A 17,881-nucleotide genomic window follows, 5' to 3' on the forward strand; every position below is an offset into this window, starting at 1 on the left:
CAGATTTTAATTCCAGGAAATTCATCAAAAACTATCTATAAGCCTGAAGAGGTTAGGAGAGATTTTAGCAGCTGCATGGACTGAGGGAAAGGTTGAATTAAAGCCATGCCAACATGGAAAGGCCTTGGGAAACAATATAGACTTAGCTGAGGCCCCAGAGGGACACACTTTATTCGTGAAGGCAAGATATTAAAGCATGTCAACCCTAACAAAGACTAAAACCACTGGTACCCCGTCTGCTGAACAGAAGAAAACGGTTGTAACTTTTTGTAGGAAGTTAACAGCATCTAGGGCCTACAAAATTTCTCAACCTTAGTGTGAGTTATCTCATTAGAAATTTAAAGACAATGCAACAAACACTTCCAAGTAATTGAAACCAAGAGGAAAAACCAGATGTACAGATGATTCTGATATTGGAATTATCAGATAGAGATTTAAAAATAACTACAATTAATATCTTCATAAAAATAAAGATGGAGAATTTTACCAGAAATCTACGATCCATTATTCTTAAAAAGTCACATGGAAAGTATAGAAGTGAAAGGTGCTTTACATGAAATGAAAAATTCATTAGGTATATTTAATTGAAGATTTGTCAGAGAAAAAGAAATAAATGAACAAGGAAAGTTCAGTAGGCAATAGGCACATTGAAAAACAAAGAATAAAAGCCCAAACCAAGATGGATCCTAAGACACATATAACACATGGCAAAAATTTTTTAAATTTAGAGAGAGAATGATATAGAAGCAATATTTTTAAAAATTTCTGTTTGAGAATTTTATAAAAATTGAAGGCAAGGCATCAGTCCACAAATTCAAGAACCAAGATAAATTTTATATGTGTGTACATAAAATATTGCTTTTATTGAAAAGCAATAAGGCAAAGAGAAAAATTTCATTAAATTTCCTTTCTGCTTATCCAGTCCAGAATGATTTATGACTTTAGAAATTGTATTTTTCCTATTTAACTCCAATCTTTTCTACCATTTTAGGGAAATTCAGCAAACGTATTGATAGCTTTCAACATAGCTTCTTAGTCTCTCTCCTTGTTTCTAATCCTGTCCTTCTCCAGTTCCATTATTGTCTTTATAATAGAGTTACAGCATACAAACTTTTAACTTAGGTATATCAAATCAAATGTTCAAAAAGAAATGCATTATTTAAAATATTTTGGATATTCAGTTGGCATTCTACTCAATTTGTTTATCCCTTGGAGTATGAGATGAGAGACTTGAATTCATAATCCTCTTAGCTGGTTATAGGTCATTAAATTCCTCTTATAATTGAGCATCTGGTCAAACTGACTAAAATTCTGTTATTCAAAAACATATATTATTGGTACAAGATAGCCTCTAAACTCAAACCAGCCTCTTCATTGTTGGCACAGAAAAGATACAATGGTCTGTTCTGATTCTGAAAGGAAAACCATATCTGTTAAGAGTTAGAATATTGAGGAAGACAGAATGTAAATTTCCAAAGTTGAGTCTTTGTAGGGGATTTTTAAGGGCAGTTTAGACCCATTTTTGTCTTACATACTGATTTCAAGTAATATATGATTTACACAGTTTAAATCTGTATACCCTTAGGATATTAACTTTCAGAATTTTTTTCTGACCACATCTTATTTGGATCCTCCTCCAGTTTTGTTATTCTCAGAAACACGTTCTGCCTTATTATTACTTCCAGTTCCTTGAGTCTTAATTCCTTCAGTTTTTATACTGACTTTGTTATAAGCCCAAACACCAGGATCAGTTATTTCAACAGTACATTCAGTGCCACAGTGGGCTCTCCTTCCCTGTGATTTTTTTTCATTTTCATATTTCTGCTCACTAGCTAGGCTATTTTCCCTGGTATTCTGAATTTCTAGACTGTAAAGGAATACTGGAGAGATGATCATCCTATAGATTTGTTCCATTGTAGACTCACTGATTTTTTTCTTTACCTACAGAAAGAATAAAAGAGAAAAATGAAAATACAGATTAATTCTGGGATTGAGCATAGAGAAATAGAATTTATAAGTAACTTCTGTCTTTTTAGTAAGAAAGAAGGAAAACTTATAAAAGGAAGAGAGATAGGCATGGGTTAAAAGCTTGGGCAAAAATGGAAATTTGGAATAATTGCTATTATATATACAAGTAATGTGTGAGCTTACTATGTTATCATCCGAATGGCCATTGAGCAGCAGTCATATCTAAGCTGCATTTAAATAGCATAAATTTATAATAAATTCTACCAGTTTCTTTTGTGTTTCCCAGTAGCATATAACAATATTTGTACATGGTAGTTGCTCAGAGGATTACAAAATAAAAATATGTGTCAGTAATATATTTGAGATTGACTAAAGAAGGGATACTTGCATATATCAGGAAAATATTTAATAGCTATGCTGAATAAGGCATTATAAATTGATAATAAAGTTTAAAAACGATATAAAGATATGTAAATGAAAATTATTAATTTAGAATGTGGATCTATTTGAGGAATTTAAAGATAATTCAGAAGAAAAAAATAAAAAAATAAAGATAATTCAGAGAAGAGCACAAGATTATGCAAAGATTTAGAAAATCAAAATCAAATTTATAATAATTTTTTTTACTAGAAATTTTTACTTTACTAAAGAGAAAGCTGAGTAATGACTTAGCCAGGTAGTGCATAGACTTGCTATATATTGAAGTGTGATCATTTGTTTGGTATATAGACCAAACAAAAATAGTATAATTGCAAATGAGTACTTTTATTATTTATTATAAAGGAAAAAAAGGAATGCATAGGTGGTTTAGTGGTTGAGCATCTGCCTTCGCTCAGGGCGTGATTTCGGAGTCCTGGGATGGATTCCCATGTCGGGCTCTCTGTGGGGAGCCTGCGTCTCCCTCTGCCTATGTCTCTGCCTCTCTCTTTGTGTCTCTCATGAATAAATAAATAAAATCTTTAAAAAATAATAAAGAAAAAAGTACACAATTTTGGGGGGCATTGGAATAGATTAATATTGAAAATTGTGTTATCTTGTAGGTTATTAAAAGTTAAAATAGGTGTTATTTTAAAAACATTTGTTTTACACATATTCTACACAGTAGGACAAGTTTTATAATATAGAAACTATCTCTGACTTTCACAGTTCTCTAAGGGGAAAGAGTTATATAAGCAGTAAGTTTTAAAGAGGGACATTTTACATTGATAAAAGGAAAAATTAATCAAGGAGAATTAACAATTATGAACATACATGTATCTAACAGAATCACATCGTAAAAGAAGCAAAAACTGAAGGAATTGAAGGGACAAATAGACAATTCAACAATAACAGCTAGAGAGTTCAATACCCCTCTTTCAGTAATGGGTAGAACAACACATTATAGTATAGATTTGTAAAATAAACAATAGAAATAGGTACACATTATTTACAGAATAGAAGAGTTCATGTTTAACCATACAAGGGGGAAGGAATATTGAAGGGATGAGAGAGGCATGTGCAAAATAATTTCCCAGAAAAACTGACTTTTCCTTTAGGTTTTAAAAGACGTATAGCTGTCTGCCAAGCAGACCAATCAGAGAACATTGTACACTAAGATGTGGATATGTGAGAAGGCTTGGATCTTTGGGCAACTATATGTGATTTTGAATTGTTTGAGATTTACTAAGTGCATTGTGTTAGAGTACAGGAAGCGATAATACAGGGAGATGAGGCTGAAGAGGTATTATGCTGTCCTAAGACTGAAGAATATAGATAATGTATAGGTATTTATTGACATTATTTTTTAAAAAATACTGAGCATCTATGAAATGTAAAGAAATTGAGTTAAGAAATCAAATTTTAATTCTTATTGTTCCTTTCCTTCCTGAAGAATATGCTTATGATTTATGATTATGAATTTATCCCTTATATATTTTGAGAAAATAATTTTAAATATTTGATCCAATGTAAGATCTCCTTTAGTTATGCATTACCTTTAGTATTGATGAAACTGGTAAACCCTGAAAGTTATTCTGGAAAGAATTAGAACAAAAATCTATTCCAGCCTTTCTTCTACTGTGGAATATGTCATATGCAGTTATCACAACTTTCTACTGTCAATAGTAACTAAGATGTATATATTTATTAATTCTGCATTTGTCATTCTGTATTGATGAAACACTGGTATTCCAAAATATTAATAGAAGTTTAAAGTGGGGGGCAGCTGGGTGGCTCAGTCAGTTAAGTGTCTGTCTTCAGTTCAGGTCATAATCCCAGAGTCTGGATCGAGCCCTGTGCTGGGCTCCCTACTCAGCAGGGATTCTGTTTCTCTCTCTCCCTCTGCTCCTCCCCCTGCTCGTGTTCTCTCTTTCACTCACTCACTCTCTCTCTCTCAAAAATATAAATGAAAATCTTTAAAAAAATTAGTGGGAGAAATAAAAGGATTCTCAGGCTTCCCAGCTCCTTTGCTCCCCTTTCATCCAGTGTTGTTATTCGTCCCTCCTGAATCACTCAATCTAGAGGTCATACCCTAGACTGTTACATTGCTAATAACTATAACCATTCTGTAATATTTACTTAAATCATCCCTCTTTGCAGTCACCCTCTCTTTTTCTAACTCCCTCTTAAAACTCAACTGCGGTTGATCTCACTGGGGCTTCTAATTCGTTGACCTTTGATTAAATCTTTATCCCTTTCATTTCCCTCCTTACCCAACTTACATTCTATTGTCAATCTTTATAATTACTCCCTTCAACACATCTTTAATTTTCATGACCCTCTCTTGTTTCATTGTATTTGCTTAGCTGAATAATAGCCAATGTTACTAATCCCCGGAACTCTAAATGTTACCTTATAATGAGAACATGTATTTGCAGTTATGATTAAATTAAGGATTTTGAGATAGGAAATTATTTTGGATTATCAGGGTGAGCTCTAAGTCCAATCACAAATGTCCTTATCAGAGAGGCAGAGAAAGATTTCATACAGACTAAAGGAGAAGAAAACAGAAGAGAAGGCAATGTGAATAGGAGGCAGAGATTGGAGTTATGTGGCCACAAACCGAGGCCCAGAAGCTGGAAAAGGCAAAGAGCAGATTGTGCCCTAGAACCTCCGTAGAGAATGTGGCCCTATTGACACCCTGGCTTCAGTGATTGAGTATTCTGAATCAGTGATAGTGATTTCAGATTTCTGGTCTACAGATCTATGAGAGAATAAATTATTATTGATTTAAGCTACCAAGTTTGTGGTGATTTGTTACAGTACCTACAAGAAACTAATACACTTGGCTGATCCGTAAAGCTAATTAAATCTCACTCTCTGTCTATTTTGGATTGCTTCCATGTAGCTAAATATAACTGAAGATATATACCTCTGTCCTTACATTCCATGATCATCAACTTCATATTGGGCTATTTCATGCACCCTAATGATTTATTTCTCTAGTCTAGGAGTCGGAAACTTATTCTGTAAAGTACTAGGTAATAAAATTTTTAGACTGTGGCCCATATGGTTTCTGTCATATATAACCGTTCAACTTGGCTATATGAGTACAAAAGCAGCCATAGGCATAATATATAAACAAATGAATGTGGCTCTGTTCCATAAAACTTTATTTACAAAACAGACAGCAGGTCAGATTTTGCCAAACCCTGTACTAATACATTCTCTCTTCCACCATATTCCTCTACCTCTTCAAATCTCCCAACACCTCCTCCTCAGTCCTCTCTCTCTTATTTTCTGACTTTGCATCTTGTGTCATGGAGAAGAAAAAACCAAAAGAGAATTTCCCTATGTTTTCATCACACTTACCTTCCCTGCATCTGAATTCAAGCAATCTATCTTCTCATGTATTATTACTGATGAATATACATGAAAGAACCATGCAAATTTCTCAGCAAAGGTCAAGCCATCCATTTGTGTACCAAATTCTATCCTTCACCCACCCAAAAGATATAGCTCCCACAATTTTCCAGTCTCCTGAATTCATGCTTTTCTCTTTTCACTTTTGTTTTTTAACGATTTTAATTATTTATTCATGAGAGACACACAGAGAGAGGCAGAGACACAGACAGAGGGAGAAGCAGGCTCTTCACAGGGAGCCTGATATGGGACTTGATCCTCAGGCCTGGGATCACTACATGAGGTGAAGACAGACGCTCAACCGCTGAGCTACCCAGGTATCCCTCACTTGATTTTTCTTATTAACATACAAACATGCTGGTATTTTCCCATAAAAAGATATCTTTTGGTTCCTTTTTTCTTTCCAGTTATTGACCTATTTATCTTTTTCTCTTTATAATAAAGCTTCCAGGACGCCTGGGTGGCTCAGCAGTTGAGCGTTTTCCTTAGGCACAGGGCGTGATTCCGGAGTCCCGGGATCAAGTCCCACATGGGGCTCCCTGCTTCTCCCTCTGCCTGTGTCTCTGCTTCTCTCTCTCTCTCTGTGTCTCTCATGAATAAATAAATAAATAAAATCTTTAAACATATATATAATAAAGCTTCCCATTTTTAAAAATTTTTTAAAAATTTTTATTTATTTACAATAGTCACACACACAGAGAGAGAGAGAGAGAGAGAGAGAGGCAGAGACATAGACAGAGGGAGAAGCAGGCTCCATGCACCGGGAGCCCGACGTGGGATTCGATACCGGGTCTCCAGGATCGCGCCCTGAGCCAAACGCAGGCGCCAAACCGCTGCGCCACCCAGGGATCCCTAAAGCTTCCCTTTATAGTATAAAATATTTCTCTACTCTCTATATACAGATCCTCTCCTCTCATTCTTTTTTTTTTCTCATTCTTAAACCTTATCATGTAAAAATTCAAAAAGAAAGTAGTATAAGAAATCCCCATGTACCCATTACACCTCTCCAACATTTAATAATTCTTGGCCAAATCTGTTTCATCTCTACCCCCACTCTCCACATATACCACTGGGCTATTTCCAAGGTAATTCCTGTCATCAAATAATTATATCCACAAATATATCAGTATGTGTCTTTCAAAGGCCAAAGTACTTTAGTTTTTTTAAATGAGCATAATACCATTACCTAAAAAAACAATATTAATACCATACCTAAAAATAACCAATATTAATGTCAAAGACCCAGTGTATGTTCAAGTGTTCCTGATTTGTCTTATATTTCTTTTTTATTTTTACTTTTGATTTGTTAGAATAGTATCCAAACAAAATTTTGACTTGATATATTTCTTAAATATTTTCAAATCCATAAGTTCTCTCTTTTTTCACTCTTTTTCCCTCATTCAAATTATTTATTAAAAAATGCAATTTTTCCAACACTACTTGTTGAAGTGCCTATCCTTTATCCATTGTGTATTCTTGGCACCTTTGTCAAGAACAGTTGACAGTATATATGTAGGTTTACTTCTAGGCTCTATTCTTTTCCATTGGTATATATGTCTGTCTCTATGCCAGTACTATATTGTTTTACTTTCTGTATCTTTGTAATATATTTTGAAATCAGAAAATGTGATGCCTACAGCTTTGTTCTTTCTCAAGATTGAGTATTTGAGACCTTTTATGGTTTCATATTAACTTTAGGATTTTTTGTTTATTTCCATAAAAAAATGCCTCTGGGATTTTGATAAGGATCATGCTTATTAATATGTCAATTGCTTTGGATAGTATGGATATTTATTTTATTTTATTATTTTATTTTATTTTATTTATTTTATTTTATTTTATTATTTTTTAAGGATTTTTTTAATAAAAAAACTTTCCAACAGTTATTCTTTTATAATAATACTGGAAACTGAGTTCTCTCAAGTTTATTAGGATTTGACCCTTGTTAATGTTTTTCCCAGATTCATTGCATTTATAAATTCTGTCTCCATTATAAACACCCCAATAATTATTGAAGATAAAGTCCTCACAAAAGGCCTTACTAATAAGTTCATTACACATAAAATATTGCTCCACATTATGTATGTGATAACAATTGAACACTGTTAGTTGGATAAACACTCTCCCATGTTTATCAAAATAGGGACTTTGGAATAAGGAGGAATTATTTGTTGGTAGCAGAATAATGAACCCTCAGTGATTACAATTAGAATTTTTATATCCATTTTTAAATTTCTAATTTTCATAAATTTTTGAATGATCCTTCCTGTATTTCAAATGGTTCAAATCATTACTTTCAGCATGGAATAGGTGACTTTCCAGAATTTCCAAATTTCTTTTCAGAGAATATGTATGTTTAAAAAAATGGTTAGGGCACCTGAGTGGCTCAGTTGGTCAAGCATCTGTGTTTGGCTCAGGTCATGATCTCAGTGTCCTGGGATTAAGCCCCACACTGGGCTCTCTGCTCAGAGGGGAGTCTGCTTCTCTTCCTCCCTCTGACCCTCCCCCCTGCTCTTGCGCTCACTCCCCCTCTCTCTCAAATGAATAAACAAAAAATCTTTTTTAAAAATAAAAACAGAAAATGGAGTTGGGTCTTTGTGCTCCTAAAGACATTGTTCTGCAAACATTAACTGTCTTAAAGTGGGGTCTTTCCTTAAATGTCTTAGGTTCCCTATTTCTTCTGGCACTAAGGATTCCATTAAGGATAATTGTCCCAATTTAGTTATATCTGTAATAACATTCTTTCTGCCCTTCACTTCCTTCTGTCATCTTCTCAGTCTTTAATTAACTATGAAGTCTCAGAGCCACAGCTTCCATATATTCCCAAAAGCACTTTATGAAATAAAATCTTCTTTGCCTGTCTTTACAACAATCCTAGGATGTCATGAGAAGACATAACTGAATGTAAGGCTACAATCTCCTTTCTCTTCACATCCCAGAGCTACTTCCTTTTCCCCAAAAAGATGACCAGGTCTGGCTTTGACACAAGGAGACTCAAGAGGAGATTTCTGTAGTTATCTAATATCACATCCCTGTATAATTCCTGCTGAACGCAATTCAGGCATCCGCACTCCTGACAGAATTCTATGGCCGTTACCCCTGAATGTCAGCAGTCCCTTAGAACTGGCCATTTCTTCTTCTTTCACTTTGTCCTCTAGATTTCTTTCTCAGAAGATGTTTTGAGGGTACTATGGACATTTTAACAATACTAAGTCTTCCAGTCTATGAATTCAAGATGTCTTTTCCAATTATTTGCATCTTTTAAGTATCTGTTAGAGATGCTTTATAGTTTTTGGTATACAAGTCTTTTACCTCCTTAAGTTTACCTCTAAGTATTTTATTTTTTTAATGTGTAAATGGGATTGATTTCTTAATTTTATTTTTGGGTAATTTGCTGCCAGTGTATAGAATGCAATTGACTTTTTAATGTTGATCTGATATCCTGCAACTTTTCTGGATTCCTTTGTTAGTTTATAACTTTTTTTGTTGTTGTTATATTGAAGGTTTTCTATGCACAAGATCATGTCATCTGCAAGCAGAGACATGTTACTTTTTACTTTCCAGTTCCTATGCCTTTTATTTATTTTTCTTGCCAAATTGCTCTGGCTAGAAATTCCAATACTATGTCAAATAGAAGTGGTGAAAGTTGGCATCATTGTCTTATTCCTGAACTTAGAGGAAAAGTTTTCAGTTTTTCACTATAAGTATCATGTTAGCTGTGTACTTTTCATGTATGGCCTTTATTTTACTTGGATGCATTCCTTCTATGTATACCCAGTATGTTGAAGAATTTTATCATAAGAATGTTGGATTTTAACAAGTGCCTTTTCGGCATCTATTAAGATGATCACATGATTTTTATCCTTTTTTCTGGAATTGTGGTGTATCACATTAATTGACTTGGACATATTGAACAATTTTCGCATCCCAGGGATAAACTGCACTTAGTCATGATGTCTATCCTTTTAATGTGCTGCTCAATTTGGTTTGCTATTGGTATTTCATTGAGGATTTTTACATCTTTGTTCATCAGGGTTATTAACCTGTAGTTTTCTTTTTCTTGTAGTGTCTTTTCTGGCTTTGATGTCAGAGTAGTGCTGGCATCATACAGTAAGTTTGGAAGTGTGCCTTTAGCTTTGTTGTGTTTTTTGAAGAGCTTAAGAAAGGTTAGTTAATTATTTCTTAAATGTTTGGTAGAATTCACCAGTACAGACATCTAGTCTGGGCTTTTCTTTCTTGAGAGACTTTTCATTTCTGATTCAATCAATTTATTAGTTATAGGTCTATTCAAGTTTCCTAATCTTCATGACTCAGACTTGGTATATTGTACCTTTCTAGGAATTTATGTGTTTCTTCTATATTACCCAATTTGTTAGCATATAAATGTTCAAAATAGCTTCTTTTTGTTTCTTTGGTATCAGTTGTAATGTCTCCTCTTTAATTTCTAATTTTGAGTCTTCTGTTTCTTTTTCTTTTCAGTCGAGCTAATTGTCTATATTTTTCAAATCACCAACTTAGTTTCCTTGAGTGTTTCTGTTGCTTTCCTATTTTCTACTTTGCTTATTTCAGCATTAATATTTGATATTTTCTTCCTCAGATTAACTTTGGGTTTACTCTGTTCTTTTTCTAGTTCCTTGAAGCATAACACTAGATTGTTTAAGATCTTTCTTCTTTTTAAAAGTACCATTTATTGTTATAAAACTCCTTTTTGGTACTGCTTTTTCTGTATCCCTTCAGTTTTGGTTTGCTATGTGTTTCCTTTTCATTTCTCTTAAGATAATTTATAGTTTCCCTTTTGATTTATTCTTTGGTCCAATGCTTGTTCAAGTGCGTGTTGTTTAATTTCCAATATTTGTAGATTTTTTCTTTTTACCAATTTCTAGCTTCATTCCATTGTGGTAAGAAAAGATCCCTGCTATAATTACAATACTCTAAACTTTGTTCAGCCTTGTTTTATCACCTAATGTGTGATCTGTCTTGGAGAATGTTCTGTGTACACCTGAGAACAAAGTGTAGTTTGTTGCTATTGTAGAATGTTCTATATGTCTGTTAGGTCCCATTGGCTTATAATGTTTTTCAAGTCCAATGTTTCTTTATTAACTTTCTGTCTTGATGTTCTATTTTTTAAAGTAGAATATTGAAATCTCTGTTATATTGTATCATAGTCTGTTTATTTCTTCAAATCTATGTTTGCCTTACATATTATGCACTCTTATGTTGAATACAGATGTATTTATTATTATTATATATTCCAGATGAGTTGATCCTTTATCATTATATAATGTCCTTCTTTGTCTCTTAAGACAGTTTTTAATTTACATTCTATGTTGTCTGAATAACTAGTCACCCCTGTTCTTTCTTGGTTACCACTAACATAGAGTATCTTTTTCCAATTCTTCACTTCAAGTCTATGTGTATCCCTGATTTTAAGTGAGTCTCTTGAGGACAGCATGTAGTCTGATCTTTTTTTTAATCCATTTTTAATCCATAGAATCACTGTATGTTACTTGATTGGGAAGTTTAATCCATTTACATTTAACATAATTATTGATGGTTAGGGACTTGAAACTGCCATTTTGTTAATTTTTTTCTGATTTTTTCTTAGGTCCTTTTACCTTTCTTCTTCTCTTGTTTTCCTGTATAATTTCATGATGTTTGTAGTGATATGCTTTGATTTCTTTCATGTTATCCACTATAGGTTTTTGCTTTGTGGCTACATGTTGCTTACATAAAACATACGTATAATAGTCTATTTTAAGCTGATAATGACATAATTTCAGTAGTATGCAAAAACTCTACTCTTTTACTTCTCCATCCCTCATACACTTTGTTATTTGAGGTCATTTTTACATCATCTGTATTTATATTTTTATGTACATTTTTATATTGTATATCCATCACAGTCTTGTATTTAAAGTTAGCATTGACACTTCTAGGTCTTAACTTTAATTCTTAAACTAGAAGTGATTTACACTCCACTATTGCAGTATTCTGTATTTGTCTATATACTTATTTTTATCAATTGGTTGTGTACTGTATTATGTTTTTATGTTGCTATTTAGCATCATTTTGTTTCAACTTGAAAAATTCCCTTCAGCGTTTCTTGTAAGCCAGGTCTAGTAGAGATGAACTCCTCAGCTTTTGTTTGTCTAGGAGTCTCTATATTTCTTTCATTTCTGAAGGATAATTTTGCCAGGTATTATATTCTTGGTTAGCTCTTTCTCCCCTTTGCAACATTTTATTACACAATTTACCACTGCTTTTAATATGCTAATTAGAGTTACGAAGAATGTCTCCAAGAACGAGATTAAGCGTGATGGTATCCTACATTCATCTGTATATGTAACTGCATGATATTATTCTAGATATTATATAGAATGAAAAAAATGGGTAAAATATGGATCCTCCTCTCAAGAAGCTTATATTTGTGTAGTTTTTTTCTAGATATGACTTATTATCTGGCCACATTAGAAAAATTGTCATATATTTTGTGATTAAAGGCATTTTTTCCCTTTCTTCCTCCATCTCTTTGCATGAAGACATACATGGGCGTAATTGAGTACCACAAATATCAGATATAAGAAAAATCAGTGCTAGTATTAGATTTGCTCTCTAACAAATATTAGGAAGTCTAATTTGGGGAGCCCCTTTGATAGTATATTTTCTAGGTCATGATCCTCTTCCTCTATGGAAATGACAAATCACTTAAGTTAGAGTTCTAAATATGACTAAAGAGCATTTTATTGTCACGGTGCCAGAGGTATCTTTACATTTTTGCAATTTTGACCACTTATATAAGGAAACTGATCATTGTACATACAAGGTTTTCATACTGATATTATTTGGATTAACTTCCTTAACCTTTTTTGTTGGTTATTACCTAATAATGCTGGTCCACAAAGAAGAAAATAATTTTAATGCAGTTAGAAGGAAAAAAATGTAACTTTTTAAAATCTCATAGCAATAGTATTTTATAGCTAGCGATAATTCATATACTTTTCCTTATTCACCAAACTCAAAGTGATACTCAAAACATTTCTCTCTTAGGTTAGACATGTTATAATATAAATTTATTTTGTTTTTTTTTGTACCTATATATTTTTTCTTTTAAAAGATCTTGTATTCTGCTAGTACTGCATAATGAGATGTTTAGTCAATTGTTTGATACTCACATGGGAATTTTCAAACTTTTTAAACACAGTTTTCTCTTAACCCAACTTTTTTTCCATCTTTTTTGATTTAATATCTGATTTCCATACTTATGTTATTGTTCAAATAAGAGCAGACTAAAGGTCCTTCCGCATGCATCCACCTTTAAGGTTGGTTTTTTTTTTTTTTCTCTATTACACAGTACAGTTAGAAATTTAGCTGTTTCAAAATGGCATAAAAGCATACTTCTTTAGAATCTATGAAAATTTCATAGATGGTTTGCTTTTATGATATTGTATTTCCAGCTGTGCTCAGATATACTTTTTTTCTTAAAGCATGTCTTTTCTCTGAATGTCACAATTTCACTCTGAAATTGTGATATTAAAACCTAAAAATTCTTAACATCCCCTGAGGAAATAAAATTTAGAGAACTGCTGATTCATAGACTTCTCCTAAAAAACCATATTTTGAAATATTGATGCATATATTAGCATTTTATATTTTGTACAGCTGATTATGGTTGGACCTAAATACTGTTTAATACTTCCCATTTCAGATGAGTATAGGGTCATTTTAATTACAAAATTGTCATTTATTTGAGTCACCTAGTGATTTAGTAGCATTTAACAATTTTTTTTTTTTTTTTATGATAGTCACAGAGAGAGAGAGAGAGGCAGAGACACAGGCAGAGGGAGAAGCAGGCTCCATGCACCGGGAGCCTGATGTGGGATTCGATCCCGGGTCTCCAGGATAGCGCCCTGGGCCAAAGGCAGGCGCCAAACCGCTGCGCCACCCAGGGATCCCCATTTAACAAATTTTTAATGAATCAAAAAGTACTATGAGAAAGAAATAATTATTGAATGAAACATTTAGGACAAATCAGTGGCAGAAATATAAATTGAATAAAGAAGACTCTTGGTTTCTTGATTTGATAATAATTTACCATTTGTTTTCTTAATATTGTACATCTTAAAATAAACCACTGCTAAACCATGTTACCAGGAGATATACTTTATTGCAACAATTCTAGATTGGAATTTATTTTAAAGATTTTATTTATGCATTTGACTGAGTACAAGCAGGGGAAGTGGGAGAGGGAGAAGCAGTCTTCCTGCTGGGCAGGGAGCCCAATGCTGGGCTCCATCCCAGGATCCTGGGATCATGACCTGAACTGAAGGCCGACACTTAACAAACTGAACCACCTAGGCAATTCTAGATTTGAGTTTTAGTAAGCATAGAATAAGATAGACTAAAATAATCACTTGTGGAATTTATTGGGTATATGTATATGTTAAATAAGTCTAGTAATCTCATTTTTATATTTGAGAGAAAAAACTTTCTAATGGGATTATAATTTTTAGCATAATTTAGACAACATGATCTTCTGGTGGTGGTGGGGAATTAATGTGGTTTTTTTTGGAATTGTTTCTTAATGTTAAAGTGACATCTGATAACTTCTAAAATAGCACGGACCAAGCCATATGCTTTATATTTATAAAAATATAAAAATATTTTTAGAATACTGTCTAAGCAAAGCTAATCTATTAAAATTAATGTATGAGGCAATAGTTGGACTTCTTATAAAAATCACTTAACGTTTCGTGCTTGCTTCTTCAGTCAAGTTGAAAGCTCTGAGTAGAATAGTGCCCAAACTAAGACATCTAAGATTTATTTTATAGAAGTCAACTTATGCCACATTCTGTATATAAAAATATGTGATAAAAATTATTAAAATGGAGACACTGCTTTTAACAAAGGATTCACTGAAGAGCTTGGTTAAAATTTTCATGTCTAGCTCTCACATCGTTCACTAATTCACTGAAAATGTTCTGATTTACCAAGCTTTAAGTGATGACTATGTGTCTATTACAAAAGCAACTCAAAATGTAATCTGTACCTTCATAATCTAATGGAGGATACAGATCTCTAAGTAAGTAGTCAATCAATCAATAATAACCAATCCTAGAATGCAGTTAAGAATAAAGCAATACTTATAATAGAAAAAGTGCTTATATTTGATTCTAGAGTCTGAGTAAGTCTTCTGAAAGTGAATTTGATTCTCGAAGGATGATTAGGAGTTTGAGGGATGGAGATGGGCATTTAGGATAGGAGCAATAAATACATAGGGCAAGGGATTGCCTGATACATTTATGAAAACTGAACAAAAATGTTGTGAAAGGGTAACAGGAAATGAGAAAAAACATGGAATCAGAAATTGGGTTACAAAAGGTGTTGTTTTATCAAATTTCAGAAGATATTATATATAAATTAAAGTAATATGACATGACAAAAATTACATATTAGATAGGTAAGACTTGTGCATCTATGATAAGGATAATATTGAAATTGTGATTAGAAATTATAAACCGTTAACGTTAGAAAGTAGAAGCAGGGATCCCTGGGTGGCGCAGCGGTTTGGCGCCTGCCTTTGGCCCAGGGCGCGATCCCGGAGACCCGGGATCGAATCCCACATCAGGCTCCCGGTGCATGGAGCCTGCTTCTCCCTCTGCCTGTGTCTCTGCCTCTCTCTCTCTCTCTCTCTGTGTGACTATCATAAATAAATAAAAATTAAAAAAAAATTAAAAAAAAAAAGTAGAAGCAGAGGAATAGGTATTATTGAGATAAATTAAGGCAAGTAGAAATATGACTCAGTTACTAATTGTTGTAGGGACTAAAAAAGAGGAAGACATCCAAGAATATTTCCACATATCTGACATGGATTACTGGATTAATGAATATTTACTACAACAAAAATTGTATAAAACTGGAGGAGAAGCAATTTTGAGTTAGGAGAGAAAATTAAATATTTCTGAGCAGCTCTGAATTATCTTTAAACACTACTATTACTAATACATATGGACCAGTTTTTTTTTTTTTCTGGAATATTTCCACTAATGGAAATAACTACTATATACAAATTTATTTTTTTCTACATAGGTAGATTAATTTATTCAGAAAAGCCACGTAATAAGAAATTTACTAAAGGAAACTATCTTAAGGAAATAAGTATATTATCACATTTAATACTTACACTAGTTAGGGGAACAAAGCATAGTCCTGCTTCAATAGAGAATTGTTGATAATATACAAAAGAAGATATGGAACATTTTATATAATAAACCAAATGTTAGGCCACCAAAACGTATCTTAGTAGATTTAAGAAGATTGAAATCATATAAAGTCTCTTTTGTGATCACTATGGAAAAAAGTTAGACATCAATAAAGGGGGAAACTAGAAAATTCACAATACATGGAAATTAATTCATTGTTAACCAGTGGTTCAAAAAGAAGTCATAAGTGTACTTAGAAAAAATTTTTAGATGAATAAAGCAAAAACACAACATACCAAACTTATGAGATGAAGTGAAAGCACTGCTCAGAGTGATATATTTATAAATACTAAAATTAGAAAGGTAGATACATCTCCAATCAATGAGCTAATGTTATACCTTGAAGAATTGGAAAAGAAGTGAAAACTAAACCCCAACCTAGCAAACACAGCTGTGACAACAACATAAAAGTGGGAGGAGAATAGAGGCATAGAGCAGCAGAGTTTTTGTATGCTATTGAAGTTAAATGATCAATTCAACCAGACTGTTGTAAATTTGGGAAGTTAAATGTATTTCTCATGAAAGTCAGAAAGAAAAATCTAGAAGATATACAACAGAAAATGACAAAGAAATGAAAAGGATTCATTACAAAGAAAAAGAATATAACAGCTAAACAAAAGAGAAGGCAATAAAACAAAGAAGGAGGGGAAAAGGAAAAAGAGGAAGAAAATAATAAGGATTGGGATAGAGGCCAATGAAATACAAAGGAATAGAAAAACAGTAATGAAAGTAAAGCCAAAACTTTGTTCTTTAAAATGACTGACAAACTTTTAGCTAAATTGACTTAAGAAAAAAGAAGGCACAAAAACTAGTGAAATATGAAGGTGGGAAAATTACTACCAACCTTACAGAAATAAAAGAATTATAAAGAATACTGTGAACAGTTGTATGCTCACAAAGGAGATAACCTCAATAAATAGACATTTCTAGAAACATGTGAATTACCTCAATTGATACAAGAAGGAACAGAAAATCTCAACAGACCTATAGCAAGTAAAGAAATTCAATTGTAATAAAAAAACTACCAACAAAGAACCATCTAGGACCAGATGACTTCATTGGTGAATTATACCAAACATGTAAAGAATTAACCCCACTGCTTCTCAAAATCTTCTAAAAAGCTGAAGAGGATAGAACATGTCCTAGCTTATTCTATAATGAGGCCAGCATAACCTTGCTAGGTCTCACAAGTAAATTACAGACCAACATCCATTATGAATATATATGTAAATATACACATATTTATATATATGCAAAAATATTCTGCAAAATAATAGGGAACTGAAGTCACCAACATATCAAAAGGATTATACGTAATGACCAAATAAGATTATCCCAGGAATTCAAGGTTAGTTCAACATGAGAAAATCACTGTACTATAACACATTAAAGAACGGAAAAAAAAACCACATTATCATCTCATTTGACACAAAATACATTTAACAAAAATCAAAACCCCTCCATGATAAAAATACTGAGAAAACTAAGAGTAAACAGGGCACTTCCTTAACATGATAAGAGGCATTTATGGAGAACACACAGGTAATAACATCATGCTCAGTGATGAAAAACTGAACATTTTTCTTTTAAATCCAGGAACAAGACACAAGGATATTTATTTTCACTACTGATATTGAACATTGCATTTGAAGTTCTAGCAAAACGATTAGACATGGAAAAGAAATAAAAGACATTCAGAGTGTTCAGGAAAATGTAAATCTATTTCTATCCACAGTTAAACTCTGATCCTATATATACAATATTGTATAGAATCCATAAAAAATATTAGATCCAATAAATGAGTTCAGTAAAGT

General features: G+C 32.8%; 1 protein-coding gene across 13 annotated transcripts in view; it reads right to left on the minus strand.

The window, feature by feature from the left end:
- The window catches only part of GPHN (gephyrin), a 627,564-nt gene that overhangs the window by 346,563 nt on the left and 263,120 nt on the right, over positions 1-17,881 (minus strand). The gene's annotated exons all lie outside the window — the stretch shown is intronic.

This window comes from Vulpes lagopus, chromosome 6 (genome assembly GCF_018345385.1).
Source record: "Vulpes lagopus strain Blue_001 chromosome 6, ASM1834538v1, whole genome shotgun sequence".
Taxonomy (NCBI): domain Eukaryota; kingdom Metazoa; phylum Chordata; class Mammalia; order Carnivora; family Canidae; genus Vulpes; species Vulpes lagopus.